Here is a 20494-nt window from a genome sequence, read left to right as displayed (position 1 = left end):
GTAAGATAACCAGACCAAAAGAATAATACTCAGATTCAGGCATTGGTATGAAGTTGTCAGATAACACTTTCAAGCTTCACCACATCAGAAGTGTTTCTTCCCAAGATATTGCCCTCAAGCAGAGAATAAGTATTTTTGAACTGTTAAAAAAGAATAGTTTTCAACCATTCTTTCATTTTCTTATTAAGCATGTGCTAAATGATGTACACAGTAAAGGTAAAAAAATAAGGAGAAAGTGCCTTTCATCACATACTTTTCATTTTGGTGAAAATGTTCATTTCATCATTTATGTTAATGAAAATGATTCTAATGAAAATGTATCAGTATCTTCATCAAGAGCTGAGAAACAGTTGGGTAACTAAAAACATGAGCAAAAGACCAATTCTTTTTGGTCTTTTGGGACCTAATGACAGACAACACGGCAAAATTTTTCGCAGTATCATTCCTATTCTTTTCCATAGGAAACTGTGTTGGAAAGAGATGATCATAGCAATGGTAGTTAGGTGGTAATATTATCCAGCCCAGCTACCACTGAACATATGGAGTGTATCGAGAATATATGCTCTTTAAGATTTCCTGTTGATTTAAAGAATCACAAATTTGACATTGAATAAAGAAAAAACTCTGCTGGAAGCATAAGTATCGAATTCTTTAAAAGAACTTGAAGACTCTAAGTTAAAAACCTGGAAGATTGTAAGGAATTGTAGGTTTTCAAAGATATTCAGGGGCTGAAGCCTCATTATAATTAGAGAAAATATGTTTGGTGTGGTGTATGCCTGGTTTTGACTTTGAGACAGTTTGCCTCTATCAGCTCTTCTTATAGCTTTTATTCATTGTGTCTTCTATAGCTCATATTCATCAACCATCTGGTACAGCACAACTTGAACCTCTCATTAACTTCATTTAAATTCATTTCTTGGTCCAGCCTATCCCATAACCCTCCAGGAACTTCTTTTGAGGTTTTATATCCAGCACACAAAATTTGCCAGTGGCTAAGACAGGGCTTCCTAATTCCATCTTTTTATCTTTATGTTGTGTAACTTCTCTTTCTGTGTCTACCTCTTCCTCTTCTTCCAAGATATAAAGATAAACTGTTAGAAGACACAAGTAGTCAGCATATCACCAAGAAATCCGGGATTCATTATAGTGTGTGGACGAAAAAATAAGTACAAAGTGTGCAGGTTCTGTGTGGGTCACAAAAAGCTAGATAAGACAAACTCAGGTGATTAAAGGCTTTGAATCTTTCAAAATAGACTCATACTAGTTCAGTCACATTTTATTCATATTATGTTTGGAAAAAACAGAGATGTATTTAAATTTTATTTAATGGAAAAGTTCTCTTGATATTGGATTCCATTAAGCACTTGTTGCAAGCCAGCTTTCAAGCAGAAGCATACTTAAAACCTGGAAAACTGAACTGTAGAAAATACATTAACATATACCTGTGGAGTGGTCCTCCCCTGGTAATCAGAAAGATTCTCATGCTGGACTAAGGAAAATTAGATTTTTTTGTATGGATAGTCTTTATTGGAAATGTCTTCTGTTCTGATAGTAAATAGCTTACAATTGGTTTTGATAGTCTACAAGTATATTATGTTTATTATTCATGAGAATTTTCCAAACAAATGTGCTTTTAACTAATTTCCAAGCTCTGAGTCTTTTGGCAGCTGCTTTCTCAGATGCTGTGCTACAGATACAGTCTGTCATCTACTGGTATTAATGGAACTTATTCCACACTGGACTTAAGGTTGAGACATATCCACTATTCTGTGTGCATTTTATTATTAACTTCTCATAATTTTTTTCTGAGACTTAATTATGTGGAAGATATTAAAGATAAGGAAGAAGAGGAATTAATAAGAAGTAATACACTTTCATTCATACTTTTTTTTTTAGTAACATCTCAGGATTCTAGAACCTTTTTCGCAACTGAAAAGCACCTATTCAGGTACAGAAAAATAATTAACAGTACCACCATCATGATAATTTGACTCTGTGCTTCTCTTTCCTGCAATGAATTCTGACAATATGGACAACAGGAGCCTTATTCTGCTTTAATCTAGGAAAGTACAGGATAGAAAACCTTAGATATTTGAGCTTCAAAACTAAAACAAACACAAGGAAGGAGTTGTAAGGTGCAAGTAGAGTGGAAGGAGTGATGACGTGTTCCATACTTTTATTTTGGTTGTCTGGCTTTGTTTTGAGGATAAAGTAGATTTTGTTATGGAGCAATAAATTACATGGAAAAGCGAAACAGGAGATAGAGGCATTGCAATGAGCTGAGTGGAACATGAAGGAAAACATTATGAGAGCCAGAAATAAAATGTAGAATGAGGGAAAAGACTGCAGTATGAGAGATGCGTTAGATTAGCTCTGGCCATCCAGGAATGGGAGTGGCAGCAAAATTATCCTGCCTATTGATGAAAGACCACCACCTATTTCTGGAGAACCAATGTCTTGACAGGCTTAGGTCTCCATGGTGCATGAACTTACTTTTTTGTCTGTTATATTCACAAAACTTTAGTTTCCGGGAACACATCCATATCTGCTTTATTTCAATACATGGATACTATCAAAGGAGTTGAAGAGAAAGTGGTGGTAGTGCTGTGTAACATGGAGACACCATGCAAAGGGAAGTGTAGAAACAATACACCTACATTATCTTTGGAAAGATCTTGGCTGCTCCTGGAGCTATAGTCTGCTCTTCATTTGTCCAGCCTGCACATCTCTGGGTGCTCAGCTACCCCCTGACATCTACCCACTGCTTCTTTCACTAGGGTCAGTGGTGAACATGGCAAAAAAGGGAAAACTCTTGTGGCGTGGATTTTAAATTTAATCGGTGGTGTTTTTCTCATTGATTTCATTTCCTTAATTTATGCAAAAGGCCAAACTGAATTAATTACTTTTCAAACCTAAATCCTTGTATTAATTACTGAATAATCTCAGGTTGATTCCAAAGTTCTTGTATTATTCTACTACCGTGGCCCAAAGAATTGTACCTACATGGATTAATTCCTTTCTTGATCTCTCAAAAGGCAAGAAGAATTCCAAGTAGCTCAGTAGGTCAACATAAATGTTTTTGTAATATGGAATGGCTGAACAGTGAAAACTTATGCTTATGAAACTGTTATTAATTTCTCACTCAATGCAATGATTCAGTGATTCAAAATGCATGGATGAATGGGTCATCTGACCATATTCTCTTAATCAGATTCACCCTGCAGCAAGAGAAGAAAAGCTGCTGGATTATAGAAAATGAAACAGCAAAGCCACAAAAGCAAACAACATTTCTGTCTCTTTTAAGATACTAATGGTAAATACCACAATGTGTCAGTTCATATTTTTGCTTCAATACATTCATAATAAAATCTTCCACATGCTTGCTTTGAATCAAGTAAAGTTGCTTTGCATTTCAGGATGCTAATAGAATATCAAAGGATCTATAGAAGAATAAAAACAGTAGAAGAAAAAAAATATATAGTGAATTATAAATACAATATTGTGATCTAAATAATGTGACTCTATTTAGATGCAAAGTTTTAAAAGCTGTAAATTTCTACAAAAACATTTAGGTGTATGATGGCAGTTAGATAACTCTATAGTTTATTGATGTAGACAAATAAATGTAGGCTATATCCATGCACAGAAACTCCAAATGTTAATGTTCATGTTGTTTCAAAAAGTGACTGCAGAAAAAGTAAGTACACTGTAATTTTCATGTCAGGTGACATTTTGTGTATTATATATGTTTGAGCATGTGAATGCATATTAATAGAACATTAATGAAGAAGGTTTTGTTAGGACTCCATCTTGAATTGTGATATCTGCATATTTTCAAATCCACTGAACATCAACATGGAAATTTTGTTTACAAGTTGTAGTTTAACTATTAATTAAATATTTATTGCTTAAGAAAATATATATTCCAGTATGTAAGGTGCCATTAATGTGGCTGTAATCCCTGGCTGATCATCAGATATAAATAGAATCAGAATAATAGAATCATTAAGGTTGGAAGGGACCTTAAAGATCATCAAGTTCCAACCCTCCTGCCATGAGCAGGGAACCCCACTACTAGACCAGGTTGTACAAAACTTCATCCAACCTGGCCTTAAAAACCTCCAGGGATGGGGCATCAACAACCTCCCTGGGCAACCCATTCCAGTTCCTTACCACCCTTAGAGTGAAGAACTTCTTCCTAATATCTAACCTAAATCTCCCCTCTCTCAGTTTAAAACCATCACCCCTTGTCCTATCACTATCTTCTCTGATGAAGAGCCCCTCCTCAGCTTTCCTGTAGCTCCTTTCAAGTACTGGAAGGTGCTCTAAGATCTCCCCAGAGCCTTCTCTTCTCCAGGCTGAACAGCCCCAATTTTCTTTTAAGATATTTTTTCTCTATATCTCTCAAATTTTGCAGGTAGAAACAACATGCTTTGCAACTGAATATATTTTAAGATGGAAGCCATTTATGGGACAGCTGAAGGGTGATTCATTGAACAAAATCTAGAACACATCTCATCTTCACCAAATAACCCAATGGATAACTTATAGTCTTATCAGTGTTTTTAGATAGTTTAAATAATTTCAGATATCCATATTGTGGGATGAATTAATTTTTGCCCTGGAAATTCCTATTTCTCACCACAGCCAAAAAAAGGATCTTAGTGTGACTGATGTGGATGATTAAACTGCTGCTTTCTAAAGCAAAGTGAGTTGAGTTGCTTCCTTGTCCTCAGCTGAACAGAATTATTTTCCCCAAACACAGAGATTAGAATCGAGAACCTAATTCTTTTCAGGTAATTTGGAGGTGTGCATTTGAGTTCTGGAAGCAACATGGACAGTTTGGTGATGCACTAGGATAAAAGCATACCCAGATACACCAGATGGACAGAGAATCACAATCAGTTGTGTTTCTCTCATTTGCATGGCTCATGAGAAAGGGTATTATGCACAGTGAACATTGCTAAAGTCTGCTTGTCACCTTTAGACAAGTTATTTGCTCATTCTGGGTCTCAATTCATGTGCAGAAACAACTATTATCTTTTTCCATTGAATAAGTTTCCATTAAAAAGTCTTTAATACAGAACTGGTATTTGTTATGTGCTTTCTCAGTGTCATTACCTAGGGAACTTCTTACTATGAACATATGGAGAAGTACAAACATTCAAAAAATAATGAGAATAAATACATTATTATTTTTTTTTAACCTAACTACTAGTGGTAGAAACATACACGTTTTAAACTTGTTCAGAGGTACCAGTCTCAGTGCTCTGAGACTGTATCAGTGTTGTCAGATGTCACCTCCATTTATTGTAAAAATAAAAGTCACATCCAGCTGAATGACTGTGAGGGAGAATATTACATGACACAACACCTAAGGAGAATGTTAAACTTTGCATTTTGAGATATAAGCAAACTGCTTGCTTGGTATAATGGTACCAGTAGTACAGGAAACCTCCAGGGCCCCTTCAACAGCCACAAAAGGGGCTTTAAAAAGACTACAGTAATTGCCTGCAAAGAACTGTGTGATCATTAACTGTTAACCTGAAACTTCAGTAATGTTTTATTTTACCCATGAGTGCTTTTCTCACTTTCAGAGTGAGCTCCACTGGACTGTCAATCTTCCCAGAAAAATCCCTTTGACTTTGCTGGTGCTTTGGTACAAAAATCAACCTGCTCTCTGACCAAACATTGCTTGGCACGTTGCTGGCATGAGCAGAAGGTAGTAGCATCATCACTTATGCAATGTAATTGAAAGGACTGCCAAGAATAATAAAGGGCTTTTGCTGTGAAACCACAAGGAGAAGAAAAAGCCTTGGAGATGATTTTTAAACCAAGTCCAAAAAAATGATATGCTCGTTAAGCTGAATTGTAGTGTTATCCTATCCCCTCAGATTTAGCATGTATTTATCACACTATGTAAGCAATGTGGAGCTATAAGTTTGGTTCTGAAAGCCTTATAAACAGGTTAACTTGGTATATAGCTAGCAGTAAAAGAGGCAAATACACATAAGCAATCTGGAGCTGCTATAAGAGCTCTCTTTCTCCCATTGACACTGCTAGGTGTGGAAATTCCCTCCCCATTTATTGCAGGAATGATTAGCTGAAATGTGTAACATATTTAAGCAATAACATTGCTTTTAGTTCAGGAGCTACCTCATTTAAAGGAAATGTGATTGCTTGCTTGTATATGTACACCTTGTGTCACGAAAACTGTGCACTTGTAGCATGTCTCAGATATTGGATGGAAGAATAAACATGAATAATCTTATGAATATGCATTTTTAAATTTATAGTTCAGATTCCTAAATATAAACAGGACCTAAACTCCTTGGTTCTTACCATTACAGCAGACTGAAGAGATGTGTGTGTGTTCGTAAATATATAAGTAAATATATTTTTGCTTGATTTTTCTAATATCAACACAGAAATCAACTAATTAATTTAAAAAAAAACACCCACCCTGATCTCTAACATTCTTCTCCCTGTTTGCAACAGTATAGTTGAAAAGTTGTTTATATAAACACACATAAAAGAAAGAAGCTGCAGGTCATCCTCGGTGACAAATTATAGAGAATCAAATGCAAGAGAATGAAAATGAAAAAAAAACTTTTTAGTTCTTTTTAAACCATCCAGCTAGTTAGTGATGAGTCCTGTGGAGAAACCAAAAAATAGTTGTGTGTTTCAATTACCTAACATTAGACAGAATAAAACTTCCTCAACTGTGCTACAGAGAACAATTCCACACTAATGACACATGAACATAGATGATTTCAGGTTACCTTTTCCAAAGCTGAGTCTTATGGGGCTATTTTTTTTTTGCTGATATCCCTATTAATTGGTTAGAAAAGAGAAGTAAAGAGAGTGAATGCAATGGGCTATTATGAAAAAAAAAAGTCCCCTTAACTGGTCAAGGGATCTCTTTAGAAGAAGACACCCATTACAGTCTCTTGATTTGTGATTGTGTGTTAGAAAGAAAGCTTGACAAACCACATGTAGAATATGTTTCATTTGTTGCATGCTTTAATGCAAGTTGTTTAACTGTTCAGTGCCTTTTTGCTCCAATATGTTGCATTGCATGATCAGCAAAGTGACTTTGGAGTTACACCTGGAGCACAGCTCTCATGATCCAGCACTGGAAGTAAACACCTAGGGCAGATGTGTGCAATGGGCATCACGCACAGAACTTCAGTAATCTCCCTAATATTAATAGCCACCCTAAGCCAGGTGATCTGGGTTGAATCCCCACTGCTGCAGTGAAACAGGAGACATCTAAAGTACAAAATGGTTGCAGATGGGCTACAATATACAGTATTTTCATGGTATATTGGAAGTTAAAAACTTAGAATAAATCGCAATGTGACACCCGTGTTATGACCCCCAAAATAGAACTCCTAAAAAACAAAGAAAGCTTTTCCTTCTAAGCATACTTTCACAAACCATTGCTCACTGTGATGCTGCCTTATAGCTAGAGAATATTTTCACTGGAGCGTGGCTGCTGTTTTGCGACCTGTTAAACACTGTTGTGACTCCTGCAAATTTTCTGTATTGTCCTTGGAAAGCAGTCCCATGTACTCATCAATAAATCACAGCTGGAGTTCAGGAAAGCAGATTCTTTGTTCAGTAAAATATTAATGTCACTTTCTGTTATTCACTCAGTAGAAGTATGGTTGATTATACTTTGGAGATGGTAGTTCAGGTAGGGACTGTCAGTAGGACAAGCCAGCATCGTTTCAGCAGGACATTCCCTGGCTCATCCTGAGGCTGACAAATACTTACCAAATTACTTGACTTCCTGTGGAGTGAACTGCAAAATCAGAATTAACACAAGAGATAAATGTGGTCTTAAGTATACCAAAGATTTTTTTAAATTACAGATCCTGCTTTTCCACTGTTCTTACAAAGTGTTTCATATTTCTTAAGACTGCATGGACTTCAGATCTCATCTGTCCAGTAAAGGATTTATGTGCTTCTTTTCTACTGCTTTTGCTCTCATTCACACCCACCAGCCAACCACCCCAGGGTCTTCTCTAACAACTGGGAATTTCAGACTCCCAGCTGAGCTCCTACAATTTGAACTCAGGCCTGAGTCAAAAGAGTGATATCTTCTCACTACATTGCAGCTGACTTGTTCCAAAGAGCCATCTTCTTCTGTATTCAGGGGGAGATGACAACTTGACTTCCTACACGGCACAAATCTGAGATGATGGCCCTGCTGTCACTCGCTGCCTTGTCTCTCTCTAGGGCCTTCATCTCCATCATGATGCCAAATTTGTCATTCTACAGAGAAGAGGAGACAATTCCCAGCTGAGTGAACCTGCAGGAAAGCTCTGCTGAAGTGAACACAAGCCACTCAGGCCTGTGCGCAAAACACTTGCTTTCAAACACTTTCCCCTTTGTACAGTTATAAAAGTTACACAGTTCTACAACTTGTGAAGAGAGAATCAAATAAAACAACTGCCTACCAGAAAAAAAGCAAACCGTACTCACAGTCCACTGTTCATGACTCGTACAAGTTTACAGCAAGATATCAGCAGAATGGTGCATTTCTGTGTTGTCTTCCTGCATGAAATTCAAGAGAAACTTCATCACTGCAAGAACCTCAAGAACCAAAACATAAGGAAGAGCAGACAGTATTTTATCTGTATTTGCTCTGCTAAAGACAAAAGAATTTTATGAGATGATGAACAATGAATTCTCCTTTGCTCTTCAGATGTGGGAGCCACATCACCTGGGAACAGAGTCTATTTACCTATAGAAAGTTGTCAGAAGTGACACTGGCAATAATTCACTGGAGAAGCTGAAAATGGCAAGGCAGCATGAGTCATCTTATTCAAAGTGGCAAAGAGGAAACCTGTGTTCTTTGACAAAACAAAATTGGACCTAAACCACGAAATGTCTATTGCCTGTTATTTGAAATTGCCAGTGAAAACCTTGTGATTCCAAAGCCAATCTGACTATGGAAGATGATAAGAAGCAGATAGTAGCTCATTTTAGCCATTCTGCCAAAATCAATAGTATTTTAGAGAGCTTCAGTGAGAAACAACTTGTCATGCCAGCAACTGAAGCAGTGTGTGTCAAAGAAATTGGACTCTTCTTTTTACTTGCTTTGGTGTAATTGAAGGGAATGTGAAGGAGAAATTCTATAAGCCTTGCAGCATTAATAGGGATGGAAGTTACCTTTCTCCTCAGCCTCCTGCTCAACAAAGCTGCTCTCAAGGTCAGCAGAACTTTTGCCTGAGTAAAGACTGAAGAGCTGGAATGAGCAGTGAGTCTAAATCGGATCAGAGGTGTTTGAATGTTAATTTGAGTGCCTTAATTTGGAAAACTAATCACTGCTACTCAGTGTGAGCTCAAGCTGTCCCTTTGTTTTAAAGGCAAGAGGAGGCTTCACCCCACCACAGCAACCCTCATGTGTAAATAGTCACAGGTTCAAGGATGTCTGAAAATCAACAGCCGTGGACCCTGAAAACATACTAATTTCCAGCAGGCACTAAAGTTGTTATTAATTAGGAACCTTTATAACTTTAATCTCCTGTCATGTCTTCCTGCACCCAGCTACACTCCTCTACTTGAGGTGGGATTGACAGGGGGAAGCCAGGGGCAGGATGAAGCAAGGGAGCACTGTCACAAGCAAGCATCTCTCCTTCAAAGAGGTCAGTTTCCTCCTGGGCATTTGCTACCTGAAGAGATCACAGGTGCATAGAATCTGAGCTCCTTTCAATCTCCCTCTCAGACCATTATGCCTTTGAAAAAACTTCTAACTCATAAATAAGTTGCAAATATTGAACTGTGTGACCCCCAGCTTTGGATGTATTAACAGTGAATTAGGTGTGCTTATATGCTAGAGATTGAAAACTACCATAGTTGCTAAGACCTATGAGAGTTAAGCACTGCAGTTTCCAGTATTTGTTTTTTGGGGGTAAAAATGATCTCTTTTGCCTCAAATGGCTAGAAGAGTAAAATGGCAAAAATCTTATCAAAGAATAAATGAAATATATATATATAAAATAGGTTCATATTTTTGCTCTGAGGGAAAATAGCCCATTGCAGGGCAGGATCCTCAGATTTGGTGATTAGTTCAATTTACCAGTTTAGTTTCTATGCAAACAATATATGAGGTCATAGCAAGATTTGTCTTGTTTAAGGATTTCACCTCTTGGCAACCCCCTGCACTGATTCTGCTGTTTCCACAGCTTATCCAAATATTCTGCACTGTCTTGAAAAAAGCTGCAAGGTTTTGTGATTGCGTTTCAGTCCTTGAGTTTCCCCAGTTAGCTGGCAGTTTCTGTCTGCATTTAGAATCTCAGCTCCTTCTTTCTTGCCATGACAGTGTCTCTTTCAAAAAATAACGTCTCATTAACATTCAGGAAAGGGGTTGTGCCTACATGGAGAGCAATGCATCAGTGTTCAGGGCACTAACATGCTCCTCTTTTCCTGTCTCTCCTCTGCTTTGCAATGACTCTAGTTCTAAACTTTCTACATCAGCTCCTCTGCAAGTGGTTTCACCACCGAATCCTCAGCTGCAACCTCTGCAACTTACTAAAGCTGTCAGGATTTAGCAGGTCTTTGGCTTGTATAAGGGCAAAACCAAAAAGGTTCCCAAATTCATTTTGCAAGGTCTCCCAGCTCAGTATGTACAATCACTAGAGGATGGCTCTAGCATCTGGGACTGTATGTATCTTTATCCCCATCACCTCCTCTTCTGAGAAGAATAGAAAGGAGAATTTACTGTGACCAGGAAATTTGTGAGAAGAGGAACCCACTGTACAATATCTGATAAAGTTTTCTAAAATTACATCTTTTCCTTCCCTTCTTCCTGCTTTCTTGCTTTCTTTGAATCTATCAGTCTATTGGGTGATTTATTGTATCTATTTGCCTCCAGTTGCTCTTCCACTGTGATATTAAGTAAAACATGAATCTAGCAATAGAGAGCTGGCTAACTCTGACTCTGGGCTTAGAAGGAAGAACATCATGGCACATCTCAGCTCCTGAATGTTGTTTAACCTTTATTTTAATCAAAAAATTAATTGTTGGATGAAAACTCTTCTACTGCAGGAAATATTCCTAGGTTGAAATGTAGTGTAATTTGTCATTGTAAGTGGCATTTTTCCTATACTCTCTTAATAATTTCACTTGAAAAAAAACTACCTTTGAGTATAAAGAAGTAAACCTTTTCAAAACCCACTTAATTTGTGAGTAGTTTTATTTTCTGAGGAGTCCATAAATGAGAACTGACCTAAAGTGTTTCAAAACCTTTTTCCATATCAATAACAATAAATTTAATACTGTGAGGCTTTGAAAATATCACTTGCATAGAGAATATCATTGCCACACCTGGCTTGTCCAGTTATTTTGCAGGGAAAGGAATGTTATAAAAACTGATATAAAACACTATTTTTATAATTTTCACATCTAATTTCTGGATAATAAATGCTACAATGTAAACAGAATCTAATAAAAATCTCTCTTTTGTCAGATGAGCTTTTACTGTACAGCTTTTGAGTTTATTTTTACACCATAAGGTGATAAATTAGTACATTCCAATAAAAGCAGCTATTCAGTCACATACCTTATGACTTCATGGCTTCAGAATGCTAATTTGGATCACAGGTTTTAAAGCACCAAATCTCAGGTGATTACTTTTCCAATGTTTATTTTGAAAGCCCTTTTTTAGGCACCACTGAATATAAATACAGGTATGTCAGCAGATCAGCACAGAATATGCTAGAAAACCATTTATCTTTGCTTGTTGAAATAGTTTTTGTAGATATCGATTCATGGTGGTTTTGGTTTTTTCATAGATTCCTTTTAATGCAGCCACTTCAACAGCAGACAACGAAGTATAACCTTAATGGAATAATTTTGCATGTTTTTCTAGATCACTAGTGTATTTAAAAAGTAATTTGTCAGACTTAGGTGCCAACAAGTATTTGTTCTTTAACAGGAAAAAGAGATAAATAGTAGGTAAATAGGTGGATATATAAAATTTGTGAAGCTCCATTTATTTGCTTCACAAGAGAAAGTGAAGCTTCTTACTGTCATCATGGGTATCCTGTTGGAGAACCAGCTGAACAGAAATGCTGGATGCACTGCCCATTTAAAACAGCTGGCAGGCAAATCCTGATCTGAATGCACATGCTGCATGGATTTACATGTGGTGTATAGTGCTTCTACTGCAACGAATTTTGAAATAAGATGTTACTGTTCAAAGCTCTTAACCAAGCCCCAGTTGATCTTAAACTGCCACTGAGATCTTCCACAGCCTGTCCAAGTGAACAAGAAAATTAATTTCTTCATATAATTCTTTCCCCACCTTAACCCCACTGTAGATACGTCATTTGTCTTAAAATGTGAGAATTGAATTGCAGTGACAGACTCATCTGATATTTGGCATTTCTGATTAATATTTCTAAGAAACCAAATAGCTCTTCCTAAATTCCCATGTTATCTAATGTTAAACTAGGAAAAATACCTTCTCTTGACTAAGCCAAAACTTCTAAACACTGAAACTGAGGGCTTCACAGGCTGCTTAGCACTGCCTTAACTCATGGAACTGCAGTGAGTCAGATACATGGGTGTATTTCTTTTAAAAAAATTATACTCTTTTGCAGTGAATTCAAAGAGCTAATGGCATCAAGCATGTTAGCAACTCTTCATGAAGCTTGGTTTATGTTGTCTTGTGTACTTCAGGATTAGCTGTTCCCACAGAGCACAGAAGAGCATGTGGCTAAACTGGGCTAAGCATAATATTTGATATATTTGTACTGCAGAAGGCATGTTCTGGTGTTATTAACTATTAGTTATAAATCTTCAGTAGAGTTCTTGACCTTCCCTGGAGTTGCATTAACACCTGTCACAAGTAGTAGACACCATAGAGATCTGCTTTGCTAAATATTCTAGAGGGCAGCCCAGAGAACTCGAAAGGGATTGCTGAGCATCACTCTGCACAGTCCATGTTTATTGACAAAACTACCAGGACACAGTGGGCTCTCCTACATCCCAAAGCCAATTTAAGTATTCCCACCTCAAGTCAATGGATGTAGACTGAATCACCACTCCAGATCCTATTCCCTGGGCTAAGTATTTTGGTGTTTGCTTCCTCTGTGATATCATACTCCTACACTTCTATCACAAAAATCACCTTTCCAAATCTCACTTCTATCTTGCATGAAACAATGTATGTTACTTAGACACTGTTGTTGCCATCCTTGACACCACAGAATTTTCAAAGATCTGTGTAGTTTTGTAAGCAAATAATTCCTACTACCATTGAGAGCAATGAGGTGTGTTTTTTCCTTATATTCTTCTAAAATACATTAAAAGATGCATTAATTTAAAATTGAAATAATGCATTCAAGCCAATTAAATATAGTTAAAACACATTGTTGAAATGGAAACAATTCAACACAGTGAATGCCATTACAAGTATTGTCTTTACTCCACTGAGAAGGAAAACCAGATTTCAAAACCCTGACAGGTGTTGAAACATTCAGCAGGTAAGAATTCCTTAAAATATCATCTCTAGTTCTTTGAGGGGAAAAAAAAAAAAAGAAGCAGCAGGGAACACATCACAGATTCATAGATAAGCTGTTTTCACACACCCATCATCTCTCTAGCAAAGCTTGAGCAGTCTTTCTCCTGTGTCTCCTGCAGAAGTGTGTGGGGAGTAGTGAAAATAGCTCCTAAACAATATACTAAAAAAGGAGTTTTGTCATTGGGATGGATTAAAGCTTTTGACTAAACGAATTGCATTTCTGAAGGTACCTTCAAACTGTACATCATCATAACTATTTATTTGACAGGCTAAGTCATTGTACGTGTCAAGGTGCAGCTCTGCAGGATAGATTTACCTGTTTCCACAAAATCCCTTCCCTTTGCAGAAATATGTTTTGTTTGACAGCTGAAGGTCCCCGATGAAGACCCTGGTGATTCATGACTATGCAGTACAGTGCAGGTGTTCACAAGAGAGAAGGAAGTTTGTCTGTATGTCTGAGGAAAAAGCTATCAGGCAGACTTCTCTTCAGGTACTTGTGACAGAGTCTCACCAGCACCTTGGTGCTCATGACCCTGGCACTCTCATACCATGATTAAAATGAAGCATTCTTAAAAGTGTCAGACTGATAAAACTGAAAAATGAAATACACCAGGTATTCACAGACTACATGGAAAGAGCCAGAGAAACGGAAATTTTAAGAAATTGTGAGATAGTGGAATCAAAGTCTCTGGACAGTCTGTTGGAGAAAATGAAACCAAACTCAGTACATTTGTCCAAATGAAGAATTTTGTGCTTTAAGGGTCTTTGGTTCAGTATGGTAAAACTAGCCCTTGATTTACTATATTCCATAGAGATTAATTCACAGCAAGTATCAGTACCAAAATGAATCAGGTAATTTTTTCAGAAGGAGAAAATAGGAACAGCTGGAAACTACCTGAACTTCCTCAGGATGCCTGAGTCATGTCCAGCATCTAGATTCCTGAACTGCAGAAGCATCCAGAGCACACTAGAAAACAACAGAGATGGCCTCTTTCCCACCACTGCCATGTGTTTGGGCAGAAGGAGTGAAATGGATGTGCTCAGGAGCTGGTGGTCACTGCCCTGTTTTAAATTTCTGTCACTGTTATAACTATCCTATTAAACTAACCCTTGAGTGTATTTTTCTCTTCTGTTTCTCCCCTCACTTCTCTGAGTGCACTGTTCTAATGACCGATGTGGAGTCAACACTTGGGATGAGGACCAGTAATCTTAATCTTTTGTCCCTCTGGCACTACAGAGTAGGTTAAAGCATTGAGATTAATAGAAATGTAAATTGTTGGTGAACCCACTTCCACCTTCTTTCTTGTCAGCTCTAACCTTTCTTCAGGTTTCACACAGTTACAAATTCAGCAGTTATGTTAAAAAATTAATTTAGTGAAGAATTACTAATAACTAGTAATTACTAAGAGTTGTATATATTACCATGTTTTTTTTCTTTACCATATTTTTTGCTTGAAAATCAAGCAGAGGACTTATGGGGCATAATGCTCCCTAGACTTTGTTCCAACTACGGGTATCAGGAATGTAGAGAAACCTCTCCAATTTCCACCAAGTACTTCACATTGTCTCATACTGTGCAATCATTGATCTTCTTGCAAATATATTTGTACTCCTAAGCACCAGTCACTATTCTTAGTTAATTTAGGATATCCAGAATGACCTGACCTGCAGAGAACATATATGTGTTTCTTTACAAAATGATAAAGATGACTAGGCACTTAAAAAAAATATGTGGAAATTTCTTACTCTTGAACTGTATATTTGAAGGACCAAATCTTTAGCTTCTGAAAATCACTGCTTCTCCCTAAACCCAGTGTAAGTATATTCACCAACCTACTCAAATCCAAACTTTATCAAAATAAGTGATCTGTTGGAATTCATTGTGCTGTCTGAACAACAGTGGTCCTAAGGCAGGCTCAAGGCACAGATGTGACCTCAAGAAGACTGGTTTCTCAATTTATAGTAGATTTATAATAGATTTCCTGCAGACTAGACTCCTTTACAGGTAAGCATGACAAGACTGTACTTAGAAGTTTGGCTTTCTGTGCATCCCCAGCACCATGTTGGCTGTTTGTGTAAAGTATCAATGGTGTGCAAAGATTGTAAGCCACATTCAATGAATATATTGTATGTACCGAAGAGGAACCTAGGCATCAGTACAAGGTCAGGATTGATAGCCCCAAAATTATTTCCTGTCTTTTTAACATTTAATTCATCTAAAGAGAAGAAGGTAACTGTCATTTTTTTAAAAAGAAAATGATGGAGTCACTTCTCTTTTCCACACAGCTTCTTGTTAAAAATTTCAGACCAAAAATTTACATAAAAGGTTATGAATCTCTTGGTTTGACAGGACTAAAACCCACACCTTTCAGATAAATTCAGTCCCACTCAAGCTAAGAAGTAGAATTTTATGAGTTAAGTGAAGAGGACATAATCTCTTTTGAACCTAGGACATTGTAGCAGAAGGACTGAGACTTTCACAGAATGACAGGAAACATAAAGGAAGAAATATCTTGTTATAATCTTCTTTGTGACCCAAGCACGTTTTAAATTCTAGTTGTTTATATTTGCTTTAATATGTGGAAACTGAGGGAAAGATGAGGGGGTGGGATCAGCATGCTTTTCTTGTATGTGAATATATGTGTTTTACTTTGTGTATGCTTATCACCTGTAAATCGACCTTATAGACTTGAATTTTTCTTTCTGAGAAATGTTGAGACTAGATTTCTGCAAAAGGAAACATGGAAAGGATAGACTTTTACTCTTGTTTTCAGCTAGTTCCTTCTTATACAAACAACACAAGAATGTTGAATTTGCTAATGAAGTCCTTTCTCCTAATTAAAACACAACTAATTTGCACATTTGGCTTTTTTTTACACAGCCTTTTTTATTACCTAAAGGTTCCATTCATTTATTATGAAAATTCTTACAGGCCAAAAAAAGTCTCATCTACATAATATCTGTAGCTTATTCATTCCATTTATAAATACTCAGAAGAAATATCTGCAAAATTTAAGGGAACACTTATTTTTTTTGCAGTGAGCTGTCTGATGTTTGTATAGTACTGGTGAAGTTGCATGATTTAATTTTTCTTAAACCCAGGAAACCTGGTTCATGGATTGAAAAACTCATTTTAGTACAAGAAAGAATCCCTGCATAGAAATGAGCCACTCAATCTTTTCCACAGCACACAACTCAAATATGGGTGGGTCATATGGATAATAGAAAGATCCTGCTAAATACTGAGTGCCAGCAGAAACAAGAAAAAAGCATCCAGGGAAAACCATTATTAAGATATAAATAGACTTGTAAACAATTTATTGCATGAAAGGGTTGGTTTCCTTGGGACTACAGCAATTTGCATAATGAACTGCAACAGTAGCCCTACAATATTCTGTGTTATCTGACATCAAGTGTGATTGTCAACTTCTGCAATGCTCAACAGCATTTGATTGCAATCCTTCCAATTCTGGAAAGGAGAAAGAAAAAGGCAAGTTTGAAGGAGGAATCTTTCTACACATTTGATTTTAGGATTTCATCCAATACAGTCTTTTTAATAATCACCAGTAAACAACACACGCTTCTTTCAAATAATAACTTGATGAGAATTGTTATCTATCTTATTAGAACTCTGATTTTATCAAGAAACCCTTTATCGTATCTATCTTCTTGCTGGCTTAGTCTGAAACAATGGCTTAGACCTGAAGTTTTCCATTTTTTTGGAACCTCTTGACCTTAAAAAAATATTTAATTTACAGTTACATTTTTGGTTTTGGTCCCATTCAAGGAAGCTGACTTTTTTCCACTATTTAGTTGTCTAAAAATAGGTATGTAGTGCCATTTTAGATAATCCTAAGATAAACGAGACATATGATTGAGACTTGAAGATATACAGTTGCAGAATTGGAAGGGACCTCAGGAGGTCTGTAGCCTGATTCTGTGCTCAAAATCAGGTCAACCATTAATTCAGAGCAGGTTATTTAAAACATTCTCCAGTTTGATCTTGAAAATCCTAATGATGTAGATTCTACAGCCTTTCTGGGCAACCTGTTCAACTACCTCATAGTGGCTAAGATCTGCACATCACTGCATAATCAGCTGCAAACTAGACAAATTGTGCCTAGAGATATCAGAAAGCCATGAAATGCACTAAAATCATAGAATCATAGAACTATTCAGGTTGGAAAAGACCCTTGGGATCTCCGAGTCCAACCATCATCCCTACTCTACAAAGTTCTCCCCTAAACCACATCCACCAACACCACATCCAAATGACCCTTAAACACATCCAGGGATGGTGACTCAACCACCTCCCTGGGCAGCCTGTTCCAGTGTCTAACCACTCTTTCTGTGAAAAAAAAATTCCTAATGTCCAGTCTAAATCTCCCCTGTTGCAGCTTGAAGCCCTTCCCTCTTGTTCTGTCACAGATTACCTGTGAGCAGAGACCAGCACCAACCTCTCTACAACGACCTTTCAGGTAGTTGTAGAGACTGATGAGGTCTCCCCTCAGCCTCCTCTTCCTCAAACTAAACATTCCCAGCTCCTTCAAGCGTTCGTCATATGATTGATTCTCTAGGCCCTTCACCAGCCTTATTGCACTCCTCTGGACCTGCTTCAGCACCTCGGTATCCTTCCTGAAGTGAGGTGCCCAAAACTGGACACAATACTCCAGGTGTGGCCTCACCAGTGCTGAGTACAGGGGGACAATCACCTCTCTACTTCTGCTGGTCACACTGTTTCTAATACAGGCCAGGATGCCATTGGCTTTCTTGGCCACCTGGGCACACTGCTGGCTCATATTCAGCCACTTGTCAATCAGAACCTCCAGATCCTTTTCTACCAGACAGCTTTCCAACCAGTCCTCCCCAATATCTCAAATTGTGCATAAGGAAGTAACCAGAGTGGTGCTGGAGAACAGCTTCTTTAAGATGCACCACAATGTTGTGTCAACATCATGAATAATAAAGCAAGATTGGTCTGGAGGAGACAAATTTGAAAATTATGGAAATAATTATTGAAACAGTGTTATCTACAGCTACAGGTGGACACTGTTAAGCTGAGAAGAAGCTATGCATAGATTCTGTTGCTTATGGCTGTTCAACTCATTTATCACAAACACACTTGTCTGCAAAATTTACATCTCCCAGATGCTAGAGTTTTAGATTATTTTAGGTTAATTTATGACATGCTAACAAAGAAACTGAAAAAAAACCACAACAAAAACAACCTTAAAAAAATAAATTAATCTATGTTGATATTAGATTAGTAAAACCCAGGCTGCACAACTGTATTGACATGGCAGATTGCAAGTTTAAAATTAAAAATTAAGCAGAAAAATAAGCATGGTGTGTTCTGGAATTTGGGAGATATTTTTATTTTTATGTTATAACTTTCAGAGATAAAATGAGGTGAAAAAAGCCTGATCAGGTCAGGATATTTTAGTAATAAAAAAGTTCACAGGACTTTGAAACTCCTCTCGCTATTATTTCCATGTACATCACTGTGCAAAAGACCATAATTTATCCAGAATTCTTTGGCCTGGGATTCAGCATGCAGCAATAGAATTGCAACCAATTAAAATATTTATTGAATATAATCTTTTTGCCTCTCTTTGCACATCACTGTCAAACTTAGATTCCTTTATTCCTAACACACTGTGTCAGCTGGCCATCTGGCAGGAAGGGGCTTTAGGGGAGAATTAAGGAGAAGTCCTTTTCAAATACATTTTAAAATGTAGCCTTGGGAAATTTGGCCATTACAAAAGATAGCATGGAACTGTCAGAGTTGGAAGGGACCTCTAGAGGTCATCCAGTCCAACTCCCCTGCTAAAGCAGGATCCCCTAGAGCACATTACTCAGGGCTGCATCCAGATGGGTCTTGAATATCTCCAGAGGAGACTCCACACCCTCTCTGGGCAGCCTGTCCCAGGGCTCTGTCACCCTCACCCTAAAGAAGTTTTCCCTCATATTTCAGTGGCACTTCCCATGTTCTAGCCTGTGCCCATTGTCCCTTTTCCTGTCACTGGGAACTACTGAAAAGAGTCTGGCTCCATCCTCCCTGCACCCATCCTTTAGATACTTGTAGACATTAATAAGGTCTCCCCTCAGCCTTTTCTCCAGGCTGAACAGAGTCCCAGCTCTCTCAGCCTTTCCTCATCAGGGAGATGCTCCAATCCTCTAGTAATCTTGGTTGTCCAAAAGTTATAAGAAATACCACCAAGTGTATACCTCATTGCCAGTACTTTTGGCTACCTGTTTTCCATCAGTTTTCCCTTTGTTCAGAAATATTAGTTCTGCTTTAATAATTTCTTTGTGAACTGAGAGACAAATTGTCTATTTCATTTTTTCAATCTTTTTATGGCCTTATTGCTTAATCTGGGGAATGCCTAGAAAATAGGCTAAATACTGAACTGATTTCACCTAGATGTCAAAGACCAAAATCTTTCTTAGGTTATGTAAAATAGTCACAGCAGATGCACAGGCCAACAATTTGGAGCACATACAATAGTTTTAGGAGTGTTGAGGCCATAAGTAGCTGGTAAGGACTTAAGGGTGATGAGTATATTAGCACTGCGGATTTGGTTTTCACTGTTGTTGTGATTCACTTTATTCAATTTCTGGGAGTGAATAATGCCATTAACACTGAATTTCTTCTAAAGGAAACACCACAAACATATTAACTAAACTAATTTTCAATCTGTTTCCCTTCTCTCTCTCAGTCAGTGCTCTTGGTCATACAATTTAGAAGACTATTTCCTGAACAGAAAAAGAATGAGAAATGCTATTCTGATTAAAATTATGTTGCCCATAATATTTTTAGAGGATTCTAAAAGTCATGTTCACAATAGTGGCTGATTGCTCCCTGTATTTTCAGAAATTCACTATTTTGGTCTATTTCTGGTGGCGTTGGGAGGAGAATCAAGAATTGCATTTCTGTGTGTCTCTGGGTAGTCAGAT

Source organism: Apus apus, chromosome 4 (genome assembly GCF_020740795.1).
Source record: "Apus apus isolate bApuApu2 chromosome 4, bApuApu2.pri.cur, whole genome shotgun sequence".
NCBI lineage: Eukaryota > Metazoa > Chordata > Aves > Apodiformes > Apodidae > Apus > Apus apus.
This window is presented reverse-complemented; position numbering follows the sequence as displayed.